We start from the raw sequence: 15,752 nt of genomic DNA, 5'->3' as shown, positions 1-15,752 counted from the left end.
ATACTTTCTTGGGGGGGGGGGGGGTGTGGTCCCAGGGACGGAACCAGCAAAGGATAAAGAACCAATACAAGGTTGTGTTACCATGATGGCCACTGCCTTAGGTGACTGGCTGCTTAATTCAGCAAGACCATTTGAGAAGATCTATGTAACACACTTCAGGATCCTTTGTCAGAGGATAAAAGGGGGAGCATTTATCCATGGGCCCCCGTCTCCCATTAGTCAAAGATCTACTATAGGGTGTTTAGTCTCTCATGCTTCTTTCTGGATTTTAGTCTACACCAAAGCTTCAACCAAGAAGCCTCTGGGTGGGAGGAGAGATGTAAGAGAGGTCTAGGGCGAGGCACTGTCAGACTGTATTTGTGTGAAGCTGGCTGGAACCCACTTAGAGCTGACTGCTTTTGCAGTGCTTAAAATAGACAGGTAGACTCAGAGGATTGAAATGGTACATACGAGGTGTGATATAGAAAGTAACATTATTTTTTCAAAGATTCACAGTTTTTCACTTGCGGGCCTCCTTTCCACATCTGATATGTCATACTCATTGGGCCTAGCAGAAGAGTCTCAAGCTTTCTTTCTGTGTTCATTCTTATAATATTTAATATTTACTCATGTTGATTGTGTCAGACCTTGTGTAGGGAACTGGCAATAGAAATATAATTATGATCAAGAGATGCTCTGCTATCGTAAAGCCTACTGTATTCTCAAGTCTGTGCCTACCACAGTACTAGCACCCAGTAGGCATTTTTTAAGGAAATAAAAGTCTCCTAATACAATCAGTATTAAATGAGTATTAAGTACTATGGAAGTCTTAAAGGACCGGAGGGATGGCCCACTAGATAAACCACTCTATCACCCTGGTAGGAAATCTCTTACCCACTGGCTATAATGGCTTATGTCTGCCCTGGGAGTAAAGACTGTTTACTTTATTATCAATGTACTGCCTTGGGATAGGGAGGCTGAAATTTAGACAGATTTCTGTAGTTATCTGTAAGGTGCCTCCTAGGCATAAGAGAACATTCTGAGGAGCTGGAATCCGGGAGCATCACCAGCAGCAGCAGCAGCAGCAGCAGCAGCAGCAGCAGAAAGCGGTAGCGCCCACACCTACACATACCTGGCAGTGTTCCCAGGCAGAAGGTGGAAGATGTCCTGTCTCGTTGCCAGATCTCCTTCCTTCAACATCCCACTGGCCAAAGAACCATCAGCTGACTCCTACCCAAGATGCCTGGTTTCGGGAGACAACTTGTCCTCGCATTCCACAGAAGCACTCAGGTGGGAAAGACACCGATTCATTAAAATTTCTGCTACACAGTTAGCTGCATTCTGTGGTCCAGGGGAAAATGCCATGCCAGAGACATATTTGTATGATAATGAAGTTTTCAATGCCTTAGGAAGATGCTGAAATAAAAATAACATCAGAATAAAATTATTCAAATGATAACATTTGGGAGGGCAGGTAAGTCCTTCTGGCCTTGCAAGTGGTTCCCCTTCACTGCAGACCCATCTTCTGGCCCTCTGTGACAATAAAGCCCGAGGTTACATCATGCCGATTACCTCCACGAATTAGCTGATGTATGGGGACCTGTCAGTGTTCTTTAGTATTCACATTAAACTCTCAGGGCAGAGTGGCCAGAGCATGCCAGTGCTTTATGGAGCAGTCAAGGCAGCGAGGCTGCTGGAGGCTTTCAAGAGGAACTTTCCACCTGTGGGGAGTAGCGGGGCCATTGTGTAGTGGCATCAGGGCAGAGGCCCCAGGCTGGGAGCTGGAAGGAAGGACAGATAAACTCAATTGGCTCTTCAAATGAAAGGGCTCACTCTAGTGACTGAGCACAAAGCGCCCCCCCCCAACAACCCCTACCTCGCTCCCCAAAGGGAATTTCATAGTTCAAAAGGAGTAAGGATTTCTTGTGGAGAATGGATCTGCAGGCCCAGCGCGCCTCTCCCCCAGGTACCAATGGTAGTGGAGTCGAAGAGAAATCGCCTGGGAGAGAGCATCTGAGGCAACTCGCCTGCTGGTGTGCTGCTTTAGGGACAGATGTGCATTGCTGTGTGTGGGGGGGAGTAGGTGGGGAGGGGGAGGCTGGTGCTAAGACTGCCTCTCTGCTTTCAGGGGAAGAAAGGCAAAGTGCGAGGATACACAGAGCGGGACGAGCTTGGGCTCCAGGGCAGCCGAGCGTGGACGTGTGGGTGTGGTCTGGGAGTACTAGGAGAGGTGCGGGCGCAGAAGTTACTGGAACAGGCGTACTGGCAGGTTGGAGTTGCAACTCAAGCCCCAGATCAATCACTCATTCTCTTCAAAGTACTTTTTCTTTTCGACAAAAATGTTGATAAACGCTTTGGAGTCAGAGAAGAAGGTTAGCGAATGCTCCTCGTTACCTTTTTAGTCCAATCCTACTCGCTTCTCCACAGGGAATCAGAGGACCCCAGGATTCAAAAAGGTGCAAAGTAGTAAGTAGGAGCCCTGTCTGGGAAGCACATTCGGAATCAAGAGGCACAACCTTTGATGGTTTAATCCTCACGTTACAAACTAACCTTGGGATCTTAGATAAGCCATTGTAACCTCCTTGTGCCTCAGTTTCCCCATCTGCCCTCTGAGAGTATGGTGAGTTCCATCCCCGCGCCTGGCTGGGCCACTGATCGGGCTGAAAGCAGTGTGTGTCCTCTCCCCGAAGCCGGCACCACGCTCCAGGCGAGGCAGGGAGGCACGTTGGTGTTCTCCTCGAGCCCCGAGAGACTGGTGGGGGAAGACTCGAGCTCTAAAATTAGTCCAGCTTCCAGGCCCTGCGCCGGGAGCGCCCTCCAGCTCGCCGCGCCTCTCCCACAGCCCCCTCCCCGCCCGCCCCCTCTCCCCCCTGCGCGGCGCTCCGAGATCGCGAGTCAGCCCGGACGCCGAGGCTTCTCTCCCCTTCGCCCTTTTCGCTCGCGGTTTGGGAGGAGGAGACAGCGAGAGAAAAGCGAGAGGGGGCGACGAGAGAGGGGCTTGGCTGTGCGTCGGCGTCGGCCGTGATGGGGAGCTGGGAGCAGCGAGGCGGCGAGCAGTAGCGGCGGCGGGGCGGCGGCGGCGGCACGGAGCAGACAGGAGAGCCGGCACTGCTCCCGGCAGGCTGCGCTGTGATCTGGGCTACGGATTGGGAACTCGCGCCCCGTCCCCCTCCTCCCGCTGCCGCTCTCCTCCTCCCGGCTCCCCTCCTCCGCCTGCGAGCCCCCCGAACGCCTAGCGCCTCTGCCCGCGGCTCCAGTCCCAGAGAGCGCGCGGCGGGCACTGCGGCGGCGGCGGCGGCGGCGGCGGCCGGGTGGCCGGCTCGCTCTGGGCTGGAGCGCTCGGAGCGGAAGACCACGGAGGCAGCGCCTAGTGGAGCCGTGGATCGCCGGCGCAGGCAAGGGTGCGTGGGGATTTTAGTGTGATTATTTGGCTGCCGGGTGCACCGGCTGAAGCGCGCCTCCGGGAGCAAGCTCCAACTACCGGATGCAAATAGGCTGCGAGGTGGGCTCGGGGAGGCGAGAGCCGGCGGAGCGCGTGGGGGAAACTTTTCACCTTGTAAAGTTCCTGCCTCGGCACGGCTCCGAGCCGCCGCCGCTGCCGCCGCCAGGAGGGAAGAGAGGTTCGGTCCTGCGGCAGTAGCCGGGAGGTTGGCATGGAGAGTTGGCTAAGTTTGGGGGTGAGGATTTGGGGAGGGCCGCGAGGGGGCTTGCGGATCGGTGCACCTATCCCTGAGTCCCCCAAGCCCCGACTGCCGGTTGCAGGTGGATGGATGAGAGGATCCAGGCGGCTAGCCTATTAGTTAGCCGGTGGCTTTCGGGCGCAGTGGGGAGGTTCAGATGCCGATGGATGTACTTGGGCGACCCGGAGGCCAAGTTGGGTCGTTGCTTGGCAAGGTGCAGTGCGGAGCCGGGGGGCTGGGTGTGTGTGTGTGTGTGTGTGTGTGTGTGTGTGTGTGTGTGTGCTCAGACTCCACTTTCTCCGGGGAGAGGAAGGGGTTTCTTGGACAGTTCACAGGTCGGCTCCACGCTTGACTCCGGCTTGCGGGGGGTAGTGGGCAGGGTGAAACGTTATGAAAGGCAGCGGCTTTCGGACTAGGGCGACAGCTTTTTAACAGAGTGGCTGGGTGGGAGGATTTTTCCTGCTACCTTCACAGGGAGAGGGAAACAGAGCGCCTGGGGAGAGTGCATGATTTTTGGCGGGCGGGCGGGCTTGCACGCGTGAAGGTTGCTTGTCTTTGAAAAGAAAGCTGCGCGGGTCTGAGGGTACTGGGGGTGCGTTGCTTCCTTCCCTGGGTCGGCAGGCGGGAACGCGACGGCGCGCCAGCTCCGCGCTGGGGGCCCCTTGCCGGGCGGGTGTGGACGGTCCCCTAAACCAGGACGAGAGTGGGTGAGGGGGCCGGGGTAGGGGCGGAGGGGAGCGGCCGGGAGGCGGCGGAGACGGCCGGGACTGTCTTCCCGCGGCGCGCCATGCGCGCCAGGATTCCGCCAGTGGGGGTCGCTGAGCTAAAGTGCATCAGGCCCCCGGGCGTGCGCAGGGCTGCGAGCCCGGGTATTTTTAGCGGTGCCGTGGTCTAGTCCTCCCTCCTCTCTCCCGCTGACTTTTGTCGCGCGTGTTTTCCGAAATGGTTAAACATTGACCTCGATTAGGCTTCGCGGAAAGCAACTTTTATTGTGCAGTTTCCCCTGCTCCGCTGTCGTGGGCTGCGGCGCGCTTGGGGCTGAGATGCGGGGGTGGCGGGAGTTTGTCTGAGAGCTGGGGGAGCCTCTAGGGTAGCCTGCGACAAGAGGAAAAGGGGGCGCCCCGGACGTGTGTGTGTGGTGGTGGCGGCGGCATCCTGCGGCTGCAGCTCCTCGCAATAATGGGGGCCAACTAGGCAGTGGAAGGGTTCCCTGAATGGATATGAGGAGAGAGCGAGGCTGCGGTGACCGGGTGAGGTCGCCTTTGGGGGGGCTACGAGAGGCTTCCCGGCGGGAGAGGCGCCTGCGGCCCGGAGCGTGGGCGGTCGGCGGCGGTGGTCGGTAGTGGCGGCGGCGGCCGGCGCCTGGCGAACTCGGCCCGCCTTGGTCCCCAGCCCGGTCTCCCGCCGCCGCGCGCCGACCGGGACTCCGCTTCTGGTTTGGGCGAACCTGCAGCAGCCGCGGCGGGAGGAAGGGAAGCGCGGACCGCGCAAATGATTGAAGACTCTTTTCTCCTCCCCGGCCCTCCTCCCGCTCCTCCCCGCCCCCAGACTCCGGCGCGTTTGTTTTCCAAGTTGGATCCCACTTCCATTTACAAGTGTCAGACGAACCCGCGCGAACCTCCCCCACTCACCCCGGCCCCAGCCAGACGGGAGAAGGGGCGGGGGGCGAGGTGTCTCCTCAGCGATGGGGGCTGCTCGATGCTCCCACCGAGGGCTTGACCAGCCCGGGCTCACATCGGAGGGTCCTTGGTTAAGAAGATACACATAAACACGAAACCCAGACCGTTCCTGGCCACTTTGTATTCCGTCGCTTTTCTCTTCCTAGCTTCGGACGTATTAATTTTCTGGCCCCAACGCTTGTTTTTTCAAAGGCGAGTCGCGGGCGGTGGGAGGAAGGGGGCGGGGGAGCAGGCCGACCAGTTCATCACGGTGGATTTGTGCTTCTGGCTTTGTTGCTAGGATTAGATTCTCTGATTGCGCCCAGGCCGAGTTAAAATAGATGCGGAGACTGAGAACCGGCCAGAAAGACTGCAGACGACTTTGCCTGTGATCCAGGCGGCAAGTTCAGGTGGTGGAACGGGGAAGCCCGCCATCTAGGAATTGAGGACTGAGGTGCCCCCTTGCCGGTGTCGATCAAAGAGAGCCCAGATTTTGGCCCTACCTTCAGGCACTGAACTTCTCTTAACGTTTACCAAATGCTTGAATGATGTTATGGTTTGTGACGTGAAGATTTGAAACTGAGAAGCGTAGGAAGGGAGGGAGGGGCTGGAGGTGAAAGAAAGGGGGAGAAGAGATTGAGAGATGGAGATTCTGCAGAATCCTGGAAATTGCACAGAGCCAACTGCTTCTGCTTGCCTTTCTTTCTTTCTTTCTTTCTTTCTTTCTTTCTTTCTTTCTTTCTTTCTTTCTTTCTTTCTCTTTCCTTTTCTCTTATTCCTAAATTGGAGCAGTTAAGCATCGAGAGAATAAAGAACAGCCAAGAAAACCTGGGCGCCAAGAGACAAAGACAAAAAATGCATAATAACTTTAGCTTTGATGTGCCTTTTTCCCCCCTAATAGGATTCGGGTGGGGAAGGGTTTTTTAACATTTTACAAGGAGAAAAGTTGTCTCTTAGAATTAAACCGAATTCTGATATTTAATCATGAATCCTTGTGGTTGTCTTTTTGTAACTTAGACAATGAATAGTGCTGGGGCCAGTTTCTATGCACAGTGCACTGGGATGAGAAAGTTCCCAGAACTGTCCAGTTATAATGTCTTCATATCTTAACCACACAGAGAACTCCACGTGAACGGCAGGCAGCTGGCTCAGAGATCAGAAATCAGTCGCTGCTGGGCTGGGTCCATCTCTTGTAGCTGCAGGATTTTCACAGCCAGTGTTTGTTGACCAGTGACTGGCCGTCAGCCCCCCACCCCGCTTTTTTCTCCCACATTTTATTTATTTTGGTTCTTGGTGGAGTCATTTTGGGAATTCTTTTAAATAGGACCCAGTGTATCTGTTAACTAGCAATTACAGTTATGCTGAGCTCCTCAGAAATGAAATGAGTAGCAATAAGCAGGGTGGATGCCCACTGACATGTATGCTCTATGGTTATTTTGCCAGCTCACAGCTTTTTGTAAAGCGGCAGCTCTTCAGGCTGCTCACAGAAGAACATTTTGATGTGTCAGGTTATGTTATCCTTGCTTTCTTCATATGCTGCAGAATGACCTGCTGTAATCTGGCTGATGCATTATGTCAAATAGAAAGAAGTAGGCAATTACTGGTGAGGAGAGAAAATTTAGTCATTACCAGCTGGTCCTAGGAGTGCTCCCAGTGGCTCTTGTTGTGTTGTTCTGCTATATTTATAGCTCACAATGCAAATAGGACCATTTGTGGAGTTGGGTGTGGCATTCGATGATAACCCCACATCTGTCCGGTTAACTAGTGGGTGGGCTTTACCTCTGGGCCAAGAGGGAAAGGATAGTATTTGGGGTGTTTGATTTCTTCCATTGTGGGTCATTCTTAGGCTCCTTCCTTGGGCAGGAGCTTTGAGTGGGGATCATCTGATGGGATCAGGTGGGCTGGGCCATTTCGATTGATTTCCTTTGATTGCTGGGGAAGGGCTATTGATGAATCTTTGTCTTTGCTGATTGTGAGAAACACCAAGGAGGAATAGAAATTTAAAAGAAGGGATGTGACAGACCTAGAAGGAGGGCCTTGTCTCCTGTCCAGTCCTTCCTGCAGAGAAGAGAGCCCCTGATTTCCACTAATGTTAAAAGTGTTAAAGGAAGAAACATGTGTATATTGCTTTGCGTATTGATTAAATTTTCTGAAATAGTTTTCAGTCTCTAAATGTTGAAGATATCATTATGAGGATTTTTCTGCCCAGTTATGGGGGTTGGGTCTTTGTTTTGTGTTTGTCCTTTTGATAGATACTCGCTGCTTAGGTGACTTCCTGGGCAAAGACCTTGAGGGTACATATCTTTTCTAGGTTTGGCCAATTTCATTCTACAAGCTTCTTAAACTCACTCATTTTCAGTCAGTTGAAGAATATCTACTTCTTTAGTAAAGCTCTTCTCTTTCTTTGTTTACATTGCCTCCTTTTCCCCAAATTTCTTTCTTTCTTCCTAAAATTTCTAATAATTTTAGGACAGCTTGCCTTTCCTTAAAGAAATAAAAATAAAAAGATTCAGTGTAATGCCACAGGTTGAATTTACTGAGAACATATTTGACACTTGTCTAGTGGCTTCCAGCCAGTTTCTGGTCTACCAAAATAGTCTGTCAGTTACGTGTAACAGTGACAAATGACCATTCTAGTGGCTCTGGATTGGAATGGCACTCCCAGGTTAGTCTTCATTTTAGCTTGTTCTAGGATTGAGATATATTTGTATGAAATAGAAGGGTTGGAATTTGAGAATGGATTTACTGGCATGATGCTGGTCAGAGAAAATAGAGAACACATTTCAAAACGGAATGATCCAACTCCTTGTATAATCAAAGTGTGTTACTTCCCTAACTGGGTGGATGTGTGTGATTTTAGAGGCCTGGGAGGAGGCCTGGAGAGGGTTGCGGGATTGTCCTCCCTTAGATTATGTTTTATGAGACTGTTGCCTTGTCTGGGCAGAAAAGTCTTGCAGGGGACATTGAGAGGGATCCTAGAAGAGATTTTGGTATTTCACCTTTTTGAACTTTCAGGCTTCCCAGACTGGATGACAGCCTCTATTTAATAAAGGAAATTTGTTTAATTAACTTTTGCTCTTGTGTATCTTATATTTTACCCCTTTGTGTTTATTCTGTGAAGTCACATAGAATTTAAAGTCCTTTCCTTTATTTTTCCTTAACTTTTCATTTTTTTTTCCTATTTTCTTTTCTCTCTTCAAAAAATTCATTTCTTTTGCGTCTGAGTCTTGATTTTGGTTCAGGTCATGATCTGAGGATCCTGAAGTTCCTGAGATCAGCCCCATGTTTGTGGGGGCTCGTGCTGACAGTGGGCAGCCTGCTTGGCATTCTCTCTCTCTCTCTTTCTCTTTCTTTGCCCCTCCCCCGCTTGAACTCTGTCTCAAAATAAATAAATAAACATTAAAAAATACATTTGTTTTAACTTTCTTTTCAGTATATTTACTCAATCTACCTCCCTTTACAAGGCAGTGGGCAGGATTCAGATATATCCTTTGTAAAAGTAAAATATATCCTTTGCTTCCAAAGGATAGATACCCATGTATGCAAACTAGAAATCAACACATGGCCATGTTTGTTAATTGACAAAAGAGTGTCACTGAACAGGGTCCTAGAGGACGAGGGAGAGATTAATATGAGGTGAAGTAAACTTTTAGGAGGAATATAAAGTGAATATAATCCAATTTAGTGATTCTTAGTGAAACCTAATATGGGCAAGATATTACAAAATTAATTCTTTCATTTCTTTAGGACAGGGCTCCTTCTCTGGAAGAACATACTAACAGAATAGGTCAAATAGGCTGTTGGAATGTTATTCAGTATTTTGGGAAGGTACCGGGAATTTATTCAGGCCCTTTTCTTCATTATCCTTTTTGCCCCCCCACCCCTTAACTTCAAAGAGGACCCTTAGGTGTTTTAATAGTGTCTGGGAGCCTGCCTGCAGGTGCATGGGCATGCCCCCACTTCCTCTCCTGCATATACACACACGGGCTCTCTAGTGGTTGTATCACCAATCCTGGGATTTTTAGTGGACTATTGGCAGTATCTAAAAAGTATCCATGTAAATAAGCTACCTTTTAGGAGACCCTTTAAAGAAGCATTCATTTTTGCTGCTTTCATAAAATTTAATGGGTTGTTTATGGCACAACCTATTATTATTCATAGGTGACTCCTTGAGGCCTCTCACACCACCCAACGCTCCCCAAAGTAGTCCTAAAGCAGTTCTCAGCCTTGACTGCACTTTAGAATCCCCCAAAAGCTCTGACAACCACTGTGCACAAGCTGCATCCAGGCCATTTAAATCAGAATCTCTAGGGGTAGGGTCCAGGCATCAGTATCTTCTAAAGCCTTCCAGCAGATTTCATGGGGTAGCCTCCCTGGAGAAACTCCACTCTAAAGGTTGTGTCTCAGGTATGGAGTTCCACTCTTGGCCAGAGCTCCTGGACCTCAGGTAATTTGAATGAAAACCAAGAACACTTGTGGTCTTCATTCTCCTGCTGGGAATGTAGCCCCTGAGAATCTATGCTGAGCAGAAGTGGAGCAGGCCTGGCCCTGAAGGAAGTAGCTAGAGGTTCAGGGCCTCCACCCTCCAGCATGTTTTGGTTCCCAGTTTGCCCGTGGGTAACACTCCTGTTGCTAATGTGGGTTTATCCTCCATTTCACTCTACTTTGTCTCAGTTCCTTCTCCGGATGGTAATCACAGCTGGTCCAGGAGCTGATAAATGACATTTCAAAGGCTTCAAACATCTCCAGGAATAAAAATTCTTCCTCCTTCCATATTGGACTCTGGCTCTGGGGTCTGCTTTTATGTACTTCTGAATTCAGGGAATGAATTTAATGTAATCCATTCATGTTTGCTCAATTCTCTTTTTATTTGTAGGGATTACAAGAGATGCGTTGCATTAAAATAAAAAAAATGAATCATGTCCTCCAGGAACTTACAGTCTACTTGTGGCTAAAGATGTGTACACCTAAGGAACAAACATTTTTAATGTGGGAGGTTGAAGGAAACCTACCAAGTTTAGCAGGCATGCTCCTGGCACATGCTCGGAAGAAACTTCATTCCTACAGGCTGATGTACTTGGCGTATTCTTAGTTCTCTGTTTTCCTCTGAGGCTTCGTTAGGAATCTCAGAGTTAGCTTTGGCACAGAGAACTCTGAGGTGTTCTGTTCTTTAGGAATTCAGCATTCAGCTCTGTTACTCACTTTATAACATTAAAAAAAAAAAAAAAAGGTAAATAGTATGCATGATAATGCTGGCTTCCAGAACGTGAGTGAAAAGGCTAGAGCCTTGGATGTTCAGCATGACTTGCTGATATCTGTACTTTGCAGGGCAGTTGTAGATAATATTTCGGTTATTCTTTATTTCTTTTCTTTTGTTGAGATGTCAAAGATAAGCCCAGCCGTTGAATGAGGCACAGATATGAAAGGTTAACTGGAAGTTTAATTGTAACTTCAGGACTTCAACTAGATGAAATTCCAAATAATCTGATAAAAATTATAGCCATTCAGGACCGGGGAAGGTTAAAAAGTGAGCACGATGGAGCAGAGATTATGTTTCACATTTTGAAAGAAACCCCAAATTATTAATGCTACTAAATATCATTGAACATTACTTAACACTTATGAACATCTGAAAGCATGCCAGATAATACAGATTAAATCTAGTGACAAATGTGCTTAATGACAGTGTAAATATCATTTTTTTCTACCAGATAAACATGGCGTGTGTGTGCCCACGTGTGTGTGTGTGTTGTTCTTCAAAGGCAGAATGAGACTGTATCTTTTTTTTTTTTAAGTTTACTTATTTATTTTGAGAGAGACAAAGATAGTGCAAGTTGGAGAAGGGCAGAGAGAGAGAACCCCAAGCAGGCTCTGCACCACCAGCACAGAGCCTGATGTGGGGCTCACACCCATGAAGCCATGAGATGATGACCCCGGCTGAAAACAAGGGTCGGACACTCAACCGACTGAGCCACCTAGGCACCCCAATAGATTATATCTTGGAAGAAGTGGTAGAGGGGTACGTTGGTCTTTTCTGAAACCTAGACCATCTATTACAAATGACATTTTGTTGATTTTTTTAAGTCTCTAAGTGTATGATTAATAGTTTGGACATCTGAAAAAAACTATTTTGGGCATCTGAAATCTGTTTCTAAAGCTGCAGTTTAAAATGTTGTGTTTGGCTCTAAGTGGTGGCCAAATGATGGCAGTTGGTTCTGTGATTGGTTGAGGGGAGTGTTGTGTGATTCATGTGGTTATAGTTCCATGCCAGGCCAGGGTTTATGGCTACGGTTTCATAAGATTGGCCTGGGTGTAGAGACTCTTAGTGGAAAGAAAGAAATGTACACAGGAAAGTGAGCCACATACAGATAGATGACCTTAATGTTGCTAGAGTTATGGACAAAGTGGGGTGTGCATCGTTTCTACATTTCCAAAAAAAAAAAAAGTTTCATAATAACAGTTTCAATCAGATGAATCAGAATTCAGAAGTGTGTAGTAATCTCCTTTGAGAATTTGGTACCTATCTGATAGGACTGTAAAGGCATTTCAGAATGTCAATTAAATGGAAAAATATGCCTGGAATTGAATATAATTAAGAAATGTTGAAGTCTGGTGTCTACATATTCAGACACTGTAGTAGATGGTTTAATTAGTGAACCAGGATTTGGATTTATTGACAGAAGGTCTCTTTCTCATGGCATGTTTCACTCATTAAAAGCTCATAATGTCTTGGATCTTTTTAGCTGTTGGAACTTGATCGTTTGCCATTTTGTGCTTCTTGACTTCAGTGATGTGTGCTTTTTTTTGACTTTGCAACTGATTAGGATGATTTCGCTTCTCCCATTGATGCCCATCCCCATGGAGTGAGCCCATGATATTTTCTAACATTATGAAGTGCCACCAAAACATCAGGCAGGGCTTTGTACCTATGAAAAACAAGGAATGGGAAGTGAAACTAATAGTGGAATTTTTGCTCTAGCAATTTAAAAGTAGTTTGTGAGATTAATTTCTTCTTTGTAACTTGTTAGCCCTTCATTGTATTTATCTGATTGCAGAGTTTACAACCTACATTTCTCAGTGTGCTTTTCAGTTTTATGGTTGATGGGTTACTGGTAAAATGATTTTTACTCCAGATTGTTGGCATGGAAAAGTTTCTAATCATATAAGAGATTGGGAATTGGTTTTTTTTATTTACTTTTTTATTATGAGAGGGAGAGAGAGTACACACGCAAGCGGGAGAGTGGGGTAGAGAGAGAGAGAGACAGAGGGAGAGAGAGTCTCAAACAGGCTCCATGCTCAGGTGGGGCCTGATGTGGGGCTCAATCCCATGATGCTGGGATCATGACCTGAGCCGAAATCAGGAGTAAGACACTCAACTGACTGAGCCACCCTGGTGCCCCATTTCTTTTTAAATATACTTGTAGGATATATTTCTTTTGGAACTGCATTTGATAATTATAAATGCTTGAAAGTACCACAATTAGTAAAGAAATAACTTGGGAATGTTAACAAGGGAAGATGCGAGAAACACAGCTCACCAAATCCTTGAGGATTCGTCACTACCTGTTTACAATTTTAATTTTAGCTGTCTCTTGTAATGGTCTTAATGTGAACAGCTAGTTTCATAAGATTGCTTAATTCCTTGTCTTCCTAGGTACATTTCCGTAACTAGGAGCTTAAAAATACCCTATCATTCCATCTTTCTTGTAGATGTGGCAGCGCATTCGTTGTCTGGGTGATCTAAGTACACATTACACTGTTAGTCTTTCTGAAGGCCTATGTCAGTTCTTCAAGTCCACACTGTTGTTGGCAAGAATGTATTGAGTGCTCTAATGACCTGGGACTGATTTTGTCTGAAGCATATTTAAAAAAGTGTGGTGCCTGACCCTTGAAAAGTTGGCTTTCTCAACTGGATGATGTTTACCCAGGTAGGCCCAGAAATGGACAGAACACATGGGTGCTCTAAGTCAGAAAGACCACACAGCATCTTTTATTAGGTTGAAGTGACCTCATCTGCTTGGAACAGCCTGGATTAACAATGAGACATAATCCCTCATTTACATTGAGAAGGCAACTCCCACAATGAGGAAATTATGCAATGTAGGCGATTGATTGGGAAGTGTAAGATGAAAACATATTATATTGCCGAATCAATTTCCTAGATCTTCCTGAATTATCCAATAATTGGATAATCTTCTTTTCCTTTGGAAGGTGTAGATTTCTGTATGGGTAATTATTTATGTTCGTCACTTTATAGCCAAGTTTTATTCAGTAGTGCACACAGTCTGTTCAGTTTATACTCTCTATATTTCTGTTAAGTAGGTAGGATTAATAACATATTATACTCCCTCTTCAAAGAGAGAGAGGGAGATACAGGTATTTTATGAGATATGCCATTTTCCTACAGCTCATCAGTGGTTATTATAATAATCAAGGTGAATAAGCCTAGATTGCTCTTATACAATAGATACGTTTTTAAACATGAGTGCAAATCATATTTTTCAAAGCAAATCACATTTTAAATGCATTCAATTAGGGAAAACTCACTATTTAAGCAGATCCCGGGGCACATTATCTTATACGAACATTTTGTTTCTCCTTAATTTGCCTTTTTTTTTTACTTTAAATTTTTGTATATCAAATTCCTTGGAGGCAGGAGTGTCCACGTATGAGAAGTATATTTTATTTCAAATATGTGACGGTCTGAAAATTATAGTGTGACCTTTTCCTTCAGCACTACTTTGAGGTGAGGGATCCAATGAGAAGCCAGAGGGACAAGAGAGGAATGGGACAGAGTTAGGATAGAAAAGCCCACCTCATTTATGGAGAGGTTGAGGAAATGGTAAGCTGAAGAGTTCTGGGGCCATTCCTACCCAGGATTACATTTCTGATAGTATCAGCTGTTTCATGAAGATACGAAATAAGGATCACTCCTTGTCCCAGACTTTGGAACGTCCAGAAAAGTATCCCCTTGTTGCTCAGGGCTTGTAACTTTCTACTGTCCACCTTCTTACCTTGTGCTCTCCTTGGTGCTTGTTGGCCCCTTTATATGTGCCCACCCTGCCCAACCCGTGTAGTCACTAGTCGGAGCCCTGTGAGCCCACTGCCATCTTGCAGATTGGATTAAACCTTACCTCCTGTATTGCTTTTCCACATCTCTGCACTCGGGTCCCCACTACAGTTTGTATTACTGTTGTGGCACCTAATACCGTCTGCCTTGTGATGAAATTACCTGTGGTGGTATCTCTTCCCCACTATATACCATCATTCCCTGGGCTGAGGAGCATAACATAGTCTTTAACCCCCACTCTTATTATTGCTGGATGTTTGAGGTCCACATTTTCTACTGAAAAGAAAGATCGTCCAGGCATAGACACCCAGGTTCTTGGTTGGCTGACCTGTCAAAGCTGTGGCTCTTTCCTGTGTCTGTCTCTCTTGTCTCTCTTCCCTTCCCTTCCCTCCTCTCCTTTCCTCTCCTCCCCTCCCCTCTCCTGTCTTTATATTGAGAGAGAGAGAGTGTACACAGCAGTGGCAGAGAGAGAGAGAGAGGGTGAGAGAGCACTGTGAGCATGGAGACTGATACGGTGCTCGAACCCACAAACTGTGAGATCATTACCTGAGCTGAAACCAAGAATCTGCTGCTCAACTGCCCAAGCCACCCAGGTGCCCCTCTTTCCTGTACGTTTTTAGTGAGTGTGGCAAATACACCAAAAAGGCATGTTAGATACATCCAGATATCTGGTCACCTTTCAGTAGCACCACTTTGTTTTCAAGGAGGTCTTGGTAGAGGAATTTTTACGTAATGATACATACGCATGGAAATTAATGTTCACAAAGGTAAAATACACTGGGAGGTGTGAGCACATTTCAGTTTTGAGCCTTTTCTGTCTTAGAAAAGCATAAAATACATACATACATAAGAATGTTGTTATTACAGGGATCCTTGGAGTCTTTCTAATTTATATTTAAAAAATCAAGTCATTTGTAGACACTTGTGCTATAAATATTGTTATACTAAACTACAGTTAACACACTATTCTGGTGTATACTAAGACATGAAGGTTCCCAAGGGTACTGTTTACTCAGTTCTGATCTTTGTGGGCAAGAGAATCTTGCTTTAAAGCATTGGATTTACAGTGTCAGGCACATAGTGTGTATAATGAATGTATGAAATTACCTGGCACATAGTAATAAAATAGATTAAAATGCAAGTCTTGTTAAATTTCAAATACCGGGGCGCCTGGGTGCCTCAGTCAGTTGAGCGTCTGACTTCGGCTCAGGCCATGATCTCACAGTTCATGAGTTTGAGCCCCGCATAGGGCTCTGTGCTTACAGCTCAGAGCCTGGAGACTGTTTCAGATTCTGTGTCTCTGTCTCTCTCTGCCCCTCCCCCACTCATGCTCTGTCTCCCTCTGTCTCAAAAATAAATAAACAT

General features: G+C 46.9%; 1 protein-coding gene across 5 annotated transcripts in view; it reads left to right on the top strand.

The window, feature by feature from the left end:
* The first annotated feature begins 2,857 nt into the window (after positions 1-2,857).
* Positions 2,858-15,752, top strand: part of FAT3 (FAT atypical cadherin 3) — a 671,242-nt gene continuing 658,347 nt past the window's right edge. For 4 of the 5 annotated variants that reach the window (XM_045483655.1, XM_045483653.1, XM_045483654.1 and 1 more), the window contains exon 1: positions 2,861-3,380. The gene's annotated coding sequence lies outside the window, so the exon portion shown is untranslated. Of the gene's footprint in view, positions 3,381-15,752 lie in introns of all 5 variants that reach the window. The other variant, XM_045483656.1, reaches the window with a different exon arrangement.

This window comes from Leopardus geoffroyi, chromosome D1, assembly GCF_018350155.1.
Source record: "Leopardus geoffroyi isolate Oge1 chromosome D1, O.geoffroyi_Oge1_pat1.0, whole genome shotgun sequence".
Taxonomy (NCBI): Eukaryota; Metazoa; Chordata; class Mammalia; order Carnivora; family Felidae; genus Leopardus; species Leopardus geoffroyi.
This window is presented reverse-complemented; position numbering and strand designations above follow the sequence as displayed.